Genomic DNA, 15,040 nt, shown 5'->3' with positions numbered 1-15,040 from the left:
TCAAGCAATCATAGAATGACAGAGGCATTTATTAACACAATGTATAGTTTAGGTTTACATCCAAACATTACTAGACCCAGTAGGATTACATCCCATAGTACTACATTAATAGATAATATATTTACTAATGATATAGATAATAAAACAAGGAGCGGGTTATTAATTAATGATATAAGTGATCATTTACCTGTGTTTACTCTATATGACTGCAATTGTAAAAAAAAATGTGTTAGAACCCAAGCTGCAATTTAGAAGAGTAAAAACAGAGGAAGCCATCAATGCACTTAAAAATGACTTAAATGCACAGGATTGGGAATCTATATATACAGAAAATGATATTGATAGAACATATGACAATTTCTTAAGAATATTTAAAATAATATATGATAAGAACTGTCCAATAAAACAGTATAACAGAAAACATAATTATATAGATCAACCATGGATCACTAAAGGACTGCAAAATGCATGCAAAAAGAAAAACACATTGTATAGAGAATTTATTAAAAGAAGAACTAAGGAGGCAGAAGATAAATATAAAAAATATAAAAACAAGTTAACTAATATTATAAAGAGATGCAGGAAGGATTATTATAGCAAACTATTAGATAACAATAAAAATAATATTAAAGGAATATGGAATATATTAAATAGTATTATTAAAAATAAATCTGGACAGGTGAATTACCCACAATATTTTATTGATAAGGACACTAATAATTATAATATGGATGAGGTAGTTAACAGCTTTAATAACTTCTTTGTGAATGTAGGACCAACATTGGCTGAGAATATTCCTGATCCTGTGACATCTGAAGAATACACTGACAATATTATAGAAAGAAATCCATGTTCAATGTTTCTTACAGCAGTAGAGGAGAGTGAAATTATAGATATTGTTGATAACTGTAGTAATAAAATGTCCACTGACTGTAATGATATAGATATGAAACTAGTAAAGAAGATAATCAGAGGGATTTCTAAACCATTAACATACATTTGCAATTTATCATTTCAAACCGGTAAATTTCCTGATGGCATGAAAATAGCTAAAGTGATACCAATATTTAAAGCTGGGGACAGACACAACTTCACGAATTATAGACCTGTTTCTTTACTTCCTCAAGTCTCCAAAATTTTAGAAAAACTTTTCAACAATAGATTAGATGCATTCATTGAAAAACACTGTCTACTCAGTGACAGTCAATATGGATTTAGAGCAAACAGATCAACAGCTATGGCATTGATGGATTCTATTGAGGAAATAACAAATTCTATAGATGCATATAATTATGTAGCTGGGGTATTTATAGATCTTAAAAAAGCATTTGATACTATTAATCATGATATATTATTTAATAAATTAGAACGATATGGGATTAGAGGAATAGTGTTAAATTGGGTGCAAAGCTATTTAAGTGATAGGAAACAATTTGTGAAGTTGGGTGAGTCTGTGTCTACATGCTTGAGCATTGCTTGTGGGGTCCCACAGGGGTCAGTACTGGGTCCGAAATTGTTTATTTTGTATATAAATGATATGTGTGATGTATCTAATATCTTCAAAATGGTAGTTTTTGCAGATGACACAAATATATTTTGTTCTGGAAAAAACTTACAGGAGCTATTGGACAAGGTCACATCTGAATTATATAAGTTAAAAAGGTGGTTTGATAAAAATAAATTGTCGTTAAATCTGGCTAAAACTAAACTAATGTTATTTAGTAATTATAAGATAGATAATCAGGTAAAAATACAGCTAGATGGTGTTGAAATTGAGAGAGTTTCAGAAAACAAATTTCTTGGGGTAATAATTGATGATAAAATTAGCTGGAAATCTCATATAAAATATATACATAATAAATTATCTAGAAGTGTCTCAGTTTTAAATAAAGCTAAGCACTTATTAAATTATAACTCACTACGCATGCTATACTGTTCCCTGGTTTTGCCATACTTGAACTACTGTACAGAGGTCTGGGGAAATACTTATAAATCATCACTGAAAGTATTAACTATACTCCAAAAACGAGCTATAAGAATAATACATAATTCTGGATATAGAGATCAAACTAATAGATTATTTTCAAATTCATATCTTTTAAAATTTAAAGATATTATTGAATATAAAACTGCCTTGACAATGTATAAAGCAAGACACAATCAACTCCCTAGGAATATTCAGGGGATGTTCTTTGATAGAGAAGGGGGGTATAATTTAAGGGGGGAATTTAATCTAAAAACCAGAGTGGCTCGGACAACACTTAAAACCTTCTGTATTTCAGTATGCAGAGTCAAGCTATGGAACAGTATAGATGTAGAACTCAAGCAATGCTCAAGTATGAACCAGTTCAAAAAAAGATATAAAGAATGCATTATTATGAGATATAGACAGGAAGAGTTACATTAAAAAAATAGCGTGTTAGATAGTTGAATTTGTATGATGTATGTATGTTGACCAGTATATGATATATGCCAAAGGAAGGTTCTATTTAAATGTATAATATATAAAGTATAATGTATTGCTCCATGGTGTATATTGAGTATTATAATGTATGGAGAATATGAATATGTGTATGTATGTATGTATGTATGTATGTATGTATGTATGTATGTATGTATGTATGTATGTATGTATGTATGTATGTATGTATGTATGTATGTATGTATGTATGTATGTATGTATGTATGTATGTATGTGTATATGTATACGGCTTAATTTTGGGTGGCAAATTATATTTTGTGTTGTAAATAACCGGGGCAGGGCTAAATACGTTTTTTAACTTCTCCCTGCTCCATTTCGAGCATGCAAAAAAAGGAAGAAAAAGAAAGAAAAAAAAAAGCCAGTGAGGCATGTTTTTGTTTATGATTGTTATGATTTGTATTATACTATATTTATCATGATTATTATTTAACTATTGTTCTTTGGTTTAAATATATATTTTTTAGCATGTTCGAAATAAAGTTTTTCATTCATTCATTCATTCATTGGTATCCCTCTGCCTTCTTGCCATATGTTTCTATAATGCCAGAGCAAGTTCTGAGATGATACCGAGAATGGTTTGCTCTCCACACTGAACACCTCGAAGAACTCTGGTCTAGCTAAGGAACGATTGCTCTGGTCATCAAGAATTACGTAGGCTTTGAGGGCTTTGTTCTTGAAACCCTTGGGATAAATCTTTACAAGGCAGATCTTAGAGCATGAATGACCCCACTGACCTAGGCCACACACTTCAGTGCAGCTTGTCGTAACATCAGTCACGTTAGAATAATCTTCTCCCTCCCCACCATTCTCTTGTGGATGTGGAGGAGCGTTGATGCTCTGAGGTGATGGGCCAGGATGCATGGCTGCATCATGATAGGTGCTGTCACATTCAGAGCACTTCACAGAAAATTTGCAGTCTTTGGCAAGGTGGGAGGTCGAACCACAACACTTGAAACATATTCCTTTCTCTTTCAGGAAGGCCTTTCTGTCCTCGAGGAGTTTGTTTCTGAATGTCCTGCATTTTGTAAGCGGATGCGGTTTGTTGTGTAGTGGGCAGTTCTTGTTAGGGTCGTTGTTGGTCATAGAGACATCTGTTTTGTGTACTGTGATGGGTTTGTTGGTATTAAAGTTCTTCACAGTGAATTTATCCGGTTTTGCGAGGGCTGTGTTGTTGCTTTGATGAAAGAAGCTAGGGTCATTTCGTTTCTTTGCCTCATTGCACACAAAAGCACAAAAATAGTCAAAGGGAGGGAAGCGGCCATGGTTGTCTTCTTTGTACCATGACCCAGACGACACCCACTTCTCCTGAAGCCCATATGGGAGCTTGTCCACAGTTGGTCCAATTCCACGGGAGGTGTCGAGATATGACAAACCTGTAAGGTATCCATCCTCCTTGGCGCCTTGTATCCCCATAAGCAGATCTTCAAGTTCACGCAACTTGGTGTGATCCTTGGCTGAAATCTTAGCAAAGCTGTCCAACCGCTGAAACAGTGACTTTTCAATTATTTCAGGGGCAGCGTAGCAATCATGTAGTCTCTCCCAGGCTTTTTGTAAAGCCAGGTTGGGATTTTTTACATGCACTGAGCGAATGCGTCTCACCTGTTCGCCAGACTCTTTTCCTAGCCATTTGGTCATGAGGTCCAATTCTTGGATTGCTGTGAGATGCACTTCAGCTGCTGCATTGGTGAATGAGGACTGCCATGCACGGAAATTCTCTGGCTTATCATTGAATTGGTACAGTCCTGATGTAAAAAGATCTTGTCGTGCCAAGTACTGTGCCAAGGATTCTGGGAGAGATGGTGTGATAGCTAGAGGTTTAATTGGGGGAGTGTGGTACTGAGCGTGTAAGTTTATGGGAGAATCTTCCTTTTTGACTTCAGAATTTGCCTCAATTCTGGTGTGCTCAGGTAGGATTGATTCTGTAATGTTCACAGTTGGTCGCCATGTCTTGAAGCTGTCATGTGATTGTGCAGGTACTGGAGGTTTGACAGGTGGATCCGGTAACTGTGGGGAGGGAGACTGATTTTGAGGGTCAATCTGATTTTGAACATATTCGCTGGTGCGTCGTATTCTAACCTTTTCTGATTCGGATTTTCCATTTTCCATTATGGCATGTACTTCTGCAGCATCTTCCCACACCTGTGCCTCCACCATGGCTGCATCTGCTTCTCAATGTAGCATTAGCACTTCCAACTCTGTGTCTATCCTAGTTGCTTCCAACTGATTTTGAGCATCTCTTGTTATCCTTTCTGCTTCTCTGGCAGCCTTTTCCATTTTCAGTTTAGCTTCTTGGTTAGCATATGATGCTCTCACCTTGGCAGCTTCGGCTTTAGCTCTGGCGCGGGCCACACTTGATGCCGATGACTTGCTGCTCCTAGAACTGGATACAGACGACTTGTTGCTTGCTTCCATCTTGACTCCACTTAAACATCAAATGGTGCCTTTTCACTGTAGTGTTCTCGTTCAGTGTGTTGAAACTCCGACTAAACACCAAGTTAAACCATCGCTAATGAAGACAGAGTCGTAGTAAGGTTGAGCGTTTACTGTCACACTTCTTCATTAACATCGTGGTGAAAACTGTGAATAAAACAATACAAAATATTCTGTTATTAACTAAATATTGCATTGTACATGAATTTAAACATGAATTTACATCACTCTATGCACTTGAAGTTGAAATTAAAATGTACATGTAAGTAAATGTAAATAAAACCATTTTCTCAAGAACAGGAAGTGCCTAACAGGACGTGATGTCATCAGTGACCAAATACCAAAATAAATCGTTCTTTTATTATTTGATGTTTTTTTATGTGGAGGAGGAGCACCTCGTGGACCACATAGCCTAATGGACAAGGCGTCTGACTTCGGATCAGAAGATTGAGGGTTCAAGTCCCTCTGTGGTTACAGCGCCTTCAGATAGTTAAATTGGGTCTGCTAACTCACATTCACTCTATAGAGGAAAATTTGGTTTAGCTACCCTCTCCGGTTATTACAAAAAAGGGGAGATTAGAATTTCTCCAATAGAATGTCCAAACAGAGAGCATGCACATTCACTAAGAGTACTTTTGACAAAGTACTGTGCTATAATCAAGCAAGCGTGTGAGAAATACTGCCAGAACCAGCAGTGAGAGATATGTGATCTTTCATGCATCTCAAGACATTTGAGTTTAGAGGCTCTGCTGGGATTTGAACCCAGGATCTCCTGTTTACTAGACAGGCACTTTGACCAACTAAACCACAGGGCCTCCATCTGCAATCCAGAAGGTGGACTCTACACTCTGAAGTTGAAAATCACTCATCTTGGAGCATTTGGAGCAATCCAGGATTTCCTTTGGCCATTGGCCATTGAATACTTTCTCTAACAAAATTTAACACATGTCATCGTTAGTATAGTGGACAGAATCTCTGTCACGCAGAAGACCGGGGTTAGATTCCCCGATGGGGAGTGTACCTGTTTTGGATATGCATGACTGATACATATGAACAATGGTCAATAAGATAAAAATGACTCTTCCACACACCATAGGCAGTTGTGGTTTTCCTGCTAAATGCTCTCATAATGCCAAGTGGACGAGAGTAGGTGACATCATCACCAGGTACTTGGCTTCCAACTGCACCAACTCCTAAAAAATTGACACCTCTGAAATAGCCAATTTGTGAGCATCTACAATTGTGTAAAACTAGAAAATACAAATCACATGTTGTCCTTCAACTGTCTGGGTGTCGAGAGGAGTCCAGACAGAAAACTGGTTTACTCTGAAACACTGAGGAAACCTCACATTACAGACACTTTTAGATGATTGTTTTTGACCAGGTGGCAGAGGTCCTGCTGCATGGGAGGATAGAGAGACCGGGGTAGAGAAACCTTCCCTGTAGTTAAACAGCGCGCGACCCAGTCACCACGTGACTTGGTCAGCCATCTTTTCCTTTGTCTCAGCCCATCACATGTATGGTAGATCCACGTGACGTTATCTCGCCATTTTGTTTGGTTGTGAAGGGGTCCGCCATTTTGTTAGGCTCACGTGGCGTTGTTTCGCCATTTTACTTTTGGTCTAAGTAACGTTGTCCGCCATTTTCCCTTTGGCTCACGTGATGTGACGTGAGCCAAAGGGACACACACACACACACACACACACACACACACACACACACACACACACACATTGGATGATTGGAAGTTTTGTGTTTATGTTAGTTAGTTGTTGTTTTGTGTAGTTTAGCCATCAGAATTGATCCGAAGTGTTGTTTTACCATCTTCTTCATATTTGTGTAGTAAATTCTCATTGATTTGAATGAGAGAAGTTGTTTGTGTTTATTTCACACACATTTGTCACAACTGCTGGTTACAAAGGTCTGTGCTCGGACTCCCTCCCCTTCACTATTATTCTGAAGAATAACTTAGTTTGAGACTGATGTTGCTGTTTAGTTATCATTTTCCTGATTACATCAGGTGGTGCCCCGTTTTGATCAATTCATTTTGAAGATTCAATTTGATAAATAATCTACTTTATTACAGTTTTTCTCAATTGGTTTGGTACATTTCTCACATCAGAATTGAAATTCTCAAAAGTTCTTGTTTAGTTTTCACATCATCATGCCATTTGTGCAGATGAAAAAGGCAGTTTCTCATTGCATTGAACAAATTGCAAATGCTTTTGTCTATCCATGCAAATGATTGTGTACAATTCTCAGTTTTTTTGTACATTATCAATTGCTTTTGTCATGCTAATCAAAATGCTTTGTTATAGGAATCTATCAAATAGTCTCTTTCCCCAAAACATTTAGGCTATAGTTCATCATATAAGTCTTCACATGCAAAATGATTTACCAAGCCATCATAACATGTCAAGCATATATACATTTCCATAAGACATTTGTCTGTAAATATGATCTAAATTGGTAAATTCCTCCCAGGTGAATCTAGACTTTCTCTAATGAAAAGAGTTGATCAACCAATGATCGACAGTTTTCTGAATGAGCTCAAGGGAGCATCTCATGAACAATCTACTGGGGAGTATATAGGTAACCAGAGCACAATAGAAAGTTACAATGTCTGACAATGGAAGGACAACAGCCAAGAAGAAGGAGAGGATTAGGCATGCAAGAAGATACTATCCACGCTGCCTTGCACGGGAGGACATCAGGTGTGACGTGGATGAGAATGTGTGGCCTAACAGACAGGAACGGGAAGAAGCTGAAGATCAGGATTGAGATTAGAATTTGGGGAGTTGTTCATATTTTTTAGTTTACCTACTGTATGACCTATGTTTATATTTTTGACCTATGTTTACACTAACGTATTGTATTTCACCTTTGTTATGTGCAGTGCTGTCTTTTTTTTTTCTTTACGGACTGCAATGTCAATGTTTGCCAATGAAGAAGTCATTCTGTAAATGTGAATCTTGTCTTTTCCAATCAATCTTACACGTATACATTATATGAGGTCAAATGTACAACACTTGTCATCACACCTAAACCACATTTTACATCAACATGTCCCTTCAAAGTGCCTTCAATTGCCAACATGACTAATGAATTTGACTGTCTTATCTGTACACAATGACACAATGATTAAACATTCTGATGGCACTGACAAGTATATTGACACAAAAACTTGCTTTTGAGGGATGGACTAAGGATTTTGAGCAAGAGACTGGCTTTTGCAGGTGATCCACAGTGTTTTGCTATTTGTTCAAACTGTTTTGAGAAATGCACTTGATCTTCTGCAAATTGCAAGAATGATTGGAAAAATGTACCAAAGTGATTGAGAAAAACTGTAATTATTGAGCCAGTTTTAAGCAGAAGAATAAATCAGGTGTTGCATTATGGTCCTATTTTAGAACAACTGAAGTATCAGTGCAGTAGCTCAGAAGGTCAGAGCATGGTGCTAATAACGCCAAGGTCATGGGTTCAATCCCCATACTGGCCAAACTAGTGACCAGTTAAACTCTTAGAAAGCTTCAGATTTTAAAGATTGTATGTTACATTGTTAACTTTGACGTGGAACAAGAATTATTCACGTCTGCAGGATTACCCATAGACATATATAAAGGCTAGATGACTCGTCCGCGCTGCTGCCAATGGAGAGTGACGTCGTCACACGGCGGCCATCTTGCCACAGGAGAGTTCGCTCACTTTAACATTGTGTTTAATGGTGCATGTACTGCAAAACAACCATAACTTGCTCAATTCTCAACAGATTTTCAAACAGTTTGGTTTGTCATGAACGTCAGAGATGTAGTTATGACACTGCATACTTGTGAATAATTATAAACACTGAAAAACGTACTTTTATATGAAAATAACCAGAAACAGATAGCCATGACATGGTTTTCACATTTAATCAATATTTCTATAGTATTCTTAGTAATATTTATAGTTACATTATAACATATATATATATTATTACCATATAACATATATATATATATATATATATATATATATATATATATATATATATATATATACATACATATATATACATATTATTACCATATAACATGTATTCATATGACATAACACATTAATATATTATTACATTATGATGTATTTACGTCATGACATTACATATGTGTGTCTATGTGAAGGACAGAGTCATATTGATAAGTTCAGAAAAGTGTTTTTATTGTTGTGTTTTGATGTATTTGATGTAAGCCCAGTGGATATTTAAAGCTTACAGAAGGCTGCATTTAACTGCTGCTATGTCATTCCTGCAGTATTTCTGCAGCTGTTTTGGTCACTGCTATTATTTGTAATATATTATAATATTTGTAATCAGCACAAATTATCTGTCCCCATATGATAAAATCCACCATCCCCCCTGATGTTTTTTTTTTTTTTACAACTTGAGTACTGGTGGACACCCTTGATAACTTGGGCAGGTAACGTTAACGTTAGTTAGTGGTGATACACAACTATTGTATATGCTGCATGATTAGGTCGTTTTTCGCAACGAAGAGATACAATTTCAACATGTCCAAGCATCCCGAATCATACCCACGTTAATGACGTCTATGATGAACCAATCCGTTTGTAAATCCGTCAAGATTTCAGCAAGTTATGAGTATTTTTGTCTGTACAGACCACTCACCCTCCAACAGCAACAACTGTAGCGCACGCATGCACACGCATGCGCACCAGAGAGTCTCCTGTGGCAAGATGGCCGCGGGTGAACGACGCTGGAGACTCCGCCGTGAGTCATCTAGCCTTTATATATGTCTATGGGATTACCTGCCAGGAAGAAATAAAGATGACAACTGGTGGTCTGACTAAATCCTTTTACCTTTCTCACGAGTTCACCAACCAGACTAACTTTAGCTGCAACAGAAAACTTTGATATGTACCTGGAATTGTTCAAATCTGCATGATCACGATCAAGTTGTAGTCCTTCACACACACAGTAATTCTGATGCACGCACATTTCTGAGGTTTTGTCCAATGGCGACACTCACCGGGGATGCAGTGAAGTCCAACATAAGCTGAATCCCAATCTCCGCCCTCACAGACTCACAGACTTACCTGCGTGCTCCCGTGACTTGCGTAAGGGTTTAGGGCTGTCCCATTCCTAAAGTTTAATGCTCAAGGGCTCCCGGCAGACATTTTGAGCCCTTACTGCTCACTTACCGTAAGTCTGCATCTCCGCAGACTTTTGGAAAGGGAATTACCCACAGTTCATTGCGTTGTGACATAAAAGGAGGTTACCAGGGAGAATGTAAACAAAACAGGGGGCGGAGGAAAAGGAATCATGTGCGACTGCGAGACGAAAGAAGTTCACCTGTAAGTATAAATACATATCCCGCTGGTGATTTAAATTCAGAAACTGGTGTCCCGTGATGATTTTTCTACGTGACGTATTACCTTTACAAACAGGGAGCGACCAGGGGATGATGTGCTCTGTTCACTGAGAGGTCCTGATCCAGAAGTTCAGCCTGGTAGAACCAGACAAGGGACCTTTTTCACGTGAGACAAACACAATAGCCACTAAACTACAGAAACTGTGCAGCAGGTTATTGATCATGATTCAATACTTCCTCGTTTATTTTCTATTCCCCCTTAATCGTATACAAAACCATCTACACAGGTATGAGACATATAAAAATGCCGGTTCAAACACTTGTACAAATGGTCTTCATGGCTGTTCTGCTTCAACATTTGGCTTGAACATTTTTTTTATTTTATTGATTACTGTTATTGACATCCAGAACCATCATCCTTGGTGATGTCATTAATGACAGCAGCTGCTTCTGAGAGGAAAGTTGTGAGGTGGCATATCAAGCATGTGAGGTGGCATATATCGAGAAATCAGATTTAATTTCTAGATAACTGTAGAAAGGGCAATTCATGGATTCATTCAACTATACCTTATTCAACTCATCCTCTTTCAACTACTTATTTAACCAGCCATTATTCCACTAGTCCTCATTAAACTAGTCATCGATGATGCAGTTCAACTAGACATCAATGTCTGCTGTCTACACCTGTTTATATAGTGGTCTCTGTAGACCAACAACTAACCAGGAATGAGTCATATTTACATCAAACTGTTAAGGCCCTGACACACCAAGCCGATTTTCGGCCGTCGGGCCGTCGGTGCTCGTCGGTGCTCGTCTGTCGGGCTAGTTTCCCTGGTGTGTCCTGCACGTCGCCACAGGTCGGCCTCCCGTCGGGAGCTTTTCAGCCGATTCGACATGTTGAATCGGCGTCGGCCGTCGGTCAAACAGCTCACTGTGTGATTGGCTGTTCCCAGAATTTCCCAGAATGCTTTTCGTCGTCATTTGCGGACTGAATCAAAAAAAAAAAACATGGTGGACATTTTTTATGAATAAAATCAATATTTTAAGTTAGTTTCTGCATAAAAATGCGTTTTGATTACATTTCTAGTGAGAAATATATATTTTACTTTCATAATATTCACTCAGTGAATATACATAATCACTCGCTTGTCTTTTTCAAACCACGCCAGAATAAAGGCTGATTTATGGTTCTGCGTTACACCAACGCAGATCCTACCGGCATAGGTTACACGGCGATGCGCGCCGTACGCCGTACCCTACGCCGTAGGCTCTGCGTCGATTTAACGCGGAACCATAAACCAGCTCCCGAGCCGGCAAATTTCTTAACAGGCGTAGCTACAACTGTTAGATTTCATCTATTAAACCAACATTTATCTTCCTAAATGATTTATTTCAGCCAGCGGTAATTCTTCAAAGAGTTTTGTTTGTCTGTTTTGTATTGCACTTGAAAAAAAAAGCGCTGTCCTCCTCCTTGAGCCCCTGAATACAGACTATCGCTGCCTGCTGGTATGGAGGGGAATTACCTCTCACGCATGCGCAGAACGTACGTGCTAGTTCGCCGTCGGGTGTCGTATTTGCGGTGTCTAGTGAGCCCGACACAGCCCGACACAGCCGACGGCAGAGAGCGGGCGACGTCGGGTTGGTGTGTCAGGGCCTTTAGTTGTCCTGTTAACGGTTCATTAATACTAATATATCTGCACTTGTTTTACCTTTGACAACATATCTTGGTCTCACTTTTCTCTGTTCTTTCTCTAGCCACCTGGTTTTCAGCAGGTATATCTTCTCTCATGAAGGGGGTTTAGTTCCTTGGCAGTGTTTATTTGACAGTTGTTTGGGGGGTCATGTGATTGGTCTTTGGAAAGCACCTAGCTTGTATTGTATTGACTCTATACAAAAAAGCATAGCTTACAGGTAATGCTACTGAGCATCTTAGTTTACTAAGCAAGCAAGGACATCATCATGCCATAATGGGTTAGCACCAGCTCAAAGCGCAGGAGAAGCAAGCACGACGAGGATGGGATTCGAACCCATGCGTGCAGAGCACAATGGATTAGCAGTCCATCGCCTTAACCACTCGGCCACCTCGTCTGTTTTGTCGTACTATTCTAGGTTATATAAGATTCTGGGTTCAAATCCTGGCTAGCTCAAATACTCACAACCTTGGTAGTATACACGTTTCTTCTTCTGTGTCATTTATTTACTTGTTTTTTTCATTTGTCTCTGTGTATGCCTGGAAATGTACACTTCAAAGGTGCCGCAGGATAGGCCGTCTTCCATAATGTTTCCAAAGCTGCCCCGGCTCATGCATTATGTTTGTCTTTCATGGGAACTCTTTTATTCATTCTCTTCCTTCCTCATATCTCATTCGAAGCACATGCCCTTACCTGACGACAGGGGCGGCACACCTCCGTAAACTCTTCTTCCAACCTCACACTGTGTTCACTGACATAACTGCAGAAACCGAGCACATATCTAAAGCTGGGTACACGTACGCTTTCAAGCTGTGATCTTATAGTGGTGAGTATTCTGCGTTGTGGCCGCAGCAACCCCGGTTCGAATCCGGGTCACAGCACTCCTGTGGCAGCAAGAGTGCTTCTCAAATTTTTGGAAAAAGAAAGAAAAGGTGCCACGGACACAACAAAATCCACTAGGGTGTTTGGATCAGATTTTCAGACCATTCACACTTCAATTGATTGCGGTGGAGAGGGGGGGTGCTACGGGCCAGACACTTAGCCAAGGACAATGGACTCTGCCAGTGGTAAGGACCCGGCAAGCGGCGCATAAGGGAGACAATAATTCATTTAAAATGTTTCCTTTTCCCAGTTTCAGGCCTTGGTAGAAGAATACACAAGTCATGGAGCTGTCAACATGCATCCTCCTTCGATAGCTCAGTTGGTAGAGCGGAGGACTGTAGAACCAGTAAAACAGGTATCCTTAGGTCGCTGGTTCAACTCCGGCTCGAAGGACTGCCATTATTTTTCATCTTCCCAGAGCGGGACTCTATTTCATCACTGTACTCGGCTATGGCTTTGGCCACTGCCATCTACTTTGGTTGGGACATCTGAGTTGTTACACCACGTGTGTTTCCACATGTTACAATCAAAAAGGGCTAGTGGCGCAATGGATAACGCGTCTGAGTACGGATCAGAAGATTCTAGGTTCAACTCCTGGCTAGCTCAAAAAAGCCTAATCTTTAATACTCTCCCAGTCACAACCTTGGTAGTGTACACGTTTCTTCTTCTGTGTCATTTATTTACTTGCTTTTTTCATTTGTCTCTGTGTATGCCCGGAAATGTACACTTCGCCGTCTTCCATAATGTTTCCAAAGCTGCCCCGGCTCATGCATTATGTTTGTTTTTCATGGGACCTCTTTTATTCATTCTCTTCCTTCCTCATATCTCATTCGAAGCACATGCCCTTACCTGACGACAGGGGCGGCACACCTCCGTAAACTCTTCTTCCAACCTCACACTGTGTTCACTGACATAACTGCAGAAACCGAGCACATATCTAAAGCTGGGTACACGTACCCTTTCAAGCTGTGATCGTATAGTGGTGAGTACTCTGCGTTGTGGCTGCAGCAACCCCGGTTGGAATCAGGGTCACAGCACCCCTTTGGCAGCAAGAGTGCTTCTCAAATTTTTGGAAAAAGAAAGAAAAGGTGCCACGGACACAACAAAATCCACTAGGGTGTTTGGATCAGATTTTCACACCATTCACACTTCAATTGATTGCGGTGGAGAGGGGGGGTGCTACGGGCCGGACACTTAGCCAAGGACAATGGACTCTGCCAGTGGTAAGGACCCGGCAAGCGGCGCATAAGGGAGACAATAATTCATTTAAAATGTTTCCTTTTCCCAGTTTCAGGCCTTGGTAGAAGAATACACAAGTCATGGAGCTGTCAACATGCATCCTCCTTCCATAGCTCAGTTGGTAGAGCGGAGGACTGTAGAACCAGTAAAACAGGTATCCTTAGGTCACTGGTTCAACTCCGGCTCGAAGGACTGCCATTATTTTTCATCTTCCCAGAGCGGGACTCTATTTCATCACTGTACTCGGCTATGGCTTTGGCCACTGCCATCTACTTTGGTTGGGACATCTGAGTTATTACACCACGTGTGTTTCCACATGTTACAATCAAAAAGGCCTAGTGGCGCAATGGATAACGCGTCTGAGTACGGATCAGAAGATTCTAGGTTCAACTCCTGGCTAGCTCAAAAAAGCCTAATCTTTAATACTCTCCCAGTCACAACCTTGGTAGTGTACACGTTTCTTCTTCTGTGTCATTTATTTATTTGATTTTTTCATTTGTCTCTGTGTATGCCCGGAAATGTACACTTCAAAGGTGCCGCAGGATAGGCCGTCTTCCATAATGTTTCCAAAGCTGCCCCGGCTCATGCATTATGTTTGTCTTTCATGGGAGCTCTTATATTCATTCTCTTCCTTCCTCATATCTCATTCGAAGCACATGCCCTTACCTGACGACAGGGGCGGCACACCTCCGTAAACTCTTCTTCCAACCTCACACTGTGTTCACTGACATAACTGCAGAAACCGAGCACATATCTAAAGCTGGGTACACGTACCCTTTCAAGCTGTGATCGTATAGTGGTGAGTACTCTGCGTTGTGGCCGCAGCAACCCCGGTTCGAATCCGGGTCACAGCACCCCTCTGGCAGCAAGAGTGCTTCTCAAATTTTTGGAAAAAGAAAGAAAAGGTGCCACGGACACAACAAAATCCACTAGGGTGTTTGGATCAGATT

At 39.9% G+C, this 15,040-nt stretch overlaps 1 protein-coding gene and 7 non-coding genes across 9 annotated transcripts in view; 5 read left to right on the top strand and 3 right to left on the bottom strand.

Annotated features, from left to right (window-relative positions):
- Window positions 1-15,040, bottom strand: part of LOC133452317 (NACHT, LRR and PYD domains-containing protein 5-like) — a 203,948-nt gene that overhangs the window by 85,501 nt on the left and 103,407 nt on the right. The gene's annotated exons all lie outside the window — the stretch shown is intronic.
- On the top strand, window positions 5,314-5,386 carry trnar-ucg (transfer RNA arginine (anticodon UCG)). The gene has a single exon. It is a non-coding gene; the product is annotated as a tRNA-Arg (tRNA).
- trnat-agu (transfer RNA threonine (anticodon AGU)) lies at window positions 5,654-5,727 on the bottom strand. Its single transcript has one exon. It is a non-coding gene; the product is annotated as a tRNA-Thr (tRNA).
- Window positions 12,285-12,366, bottom strand: trnas-gcu (transfer RNA serine (anticodon GCU)). Its single transcript has one exon. It is a non-coding gene; the product is annotated as a tRNA-Ser (tRNA).
- On the top strand, window positions 13,156-13,244 carry trnay-gua (transfer RNA tyrosine (anticodon GUA)). The gene is given in 2 exon segments: window positions 13,156-13,192; window positions 13,209-13,244. It is a non-coding gene; the product is annotated as a tRNA-Tyr (tRNA).
- Window positions 13,385-13,457, top strand: trnar-acg (transfer RNA arginine (anticodon ACG)). The gene has a single exon. It is a non-coding gene; the product is annotated as a tRNA-Arg (tRNA).
- Window positions 14,194-14,282, top strand: trnay-gua (transfer RNA tyrosine (anticodon GUA)). The gene is given in 2 exon segments: window positions 14,194-14,230; window positions 14,247-14,282. It is a non-coding gene; the product is annotated as a tRNA-Tyr (tRNA).
- Window positions 14,873-14,944, top strand: trnah-gug (transfer RNA histidin (anticodon GUG)). The gene has a single exon. It is a non-coding gene; the product is annotated as a tRNA-His (tRNA).

The sequence above is a fragment of the Cololabis saira genome, chromosome 10 (genome assembly GCF_033807715.1).
Source record: "Cololabis saira isolate AMF1-May2022 chromosome 10, fColSai1.1, whole genome shotgun sequence".
In the NCBI taxonomy this organism is placed as follows: Eukaryota; Metazoa; Chordata; class Actinopteri; order Beloniformes; family Belonidae; genus Cololabis; species Cololabis saira.
The sequence above is the reverse complement of the archived record's forward strand: the minus strand, read 5'-3'. Positions and strand labels throughout refer to the sequence as shown.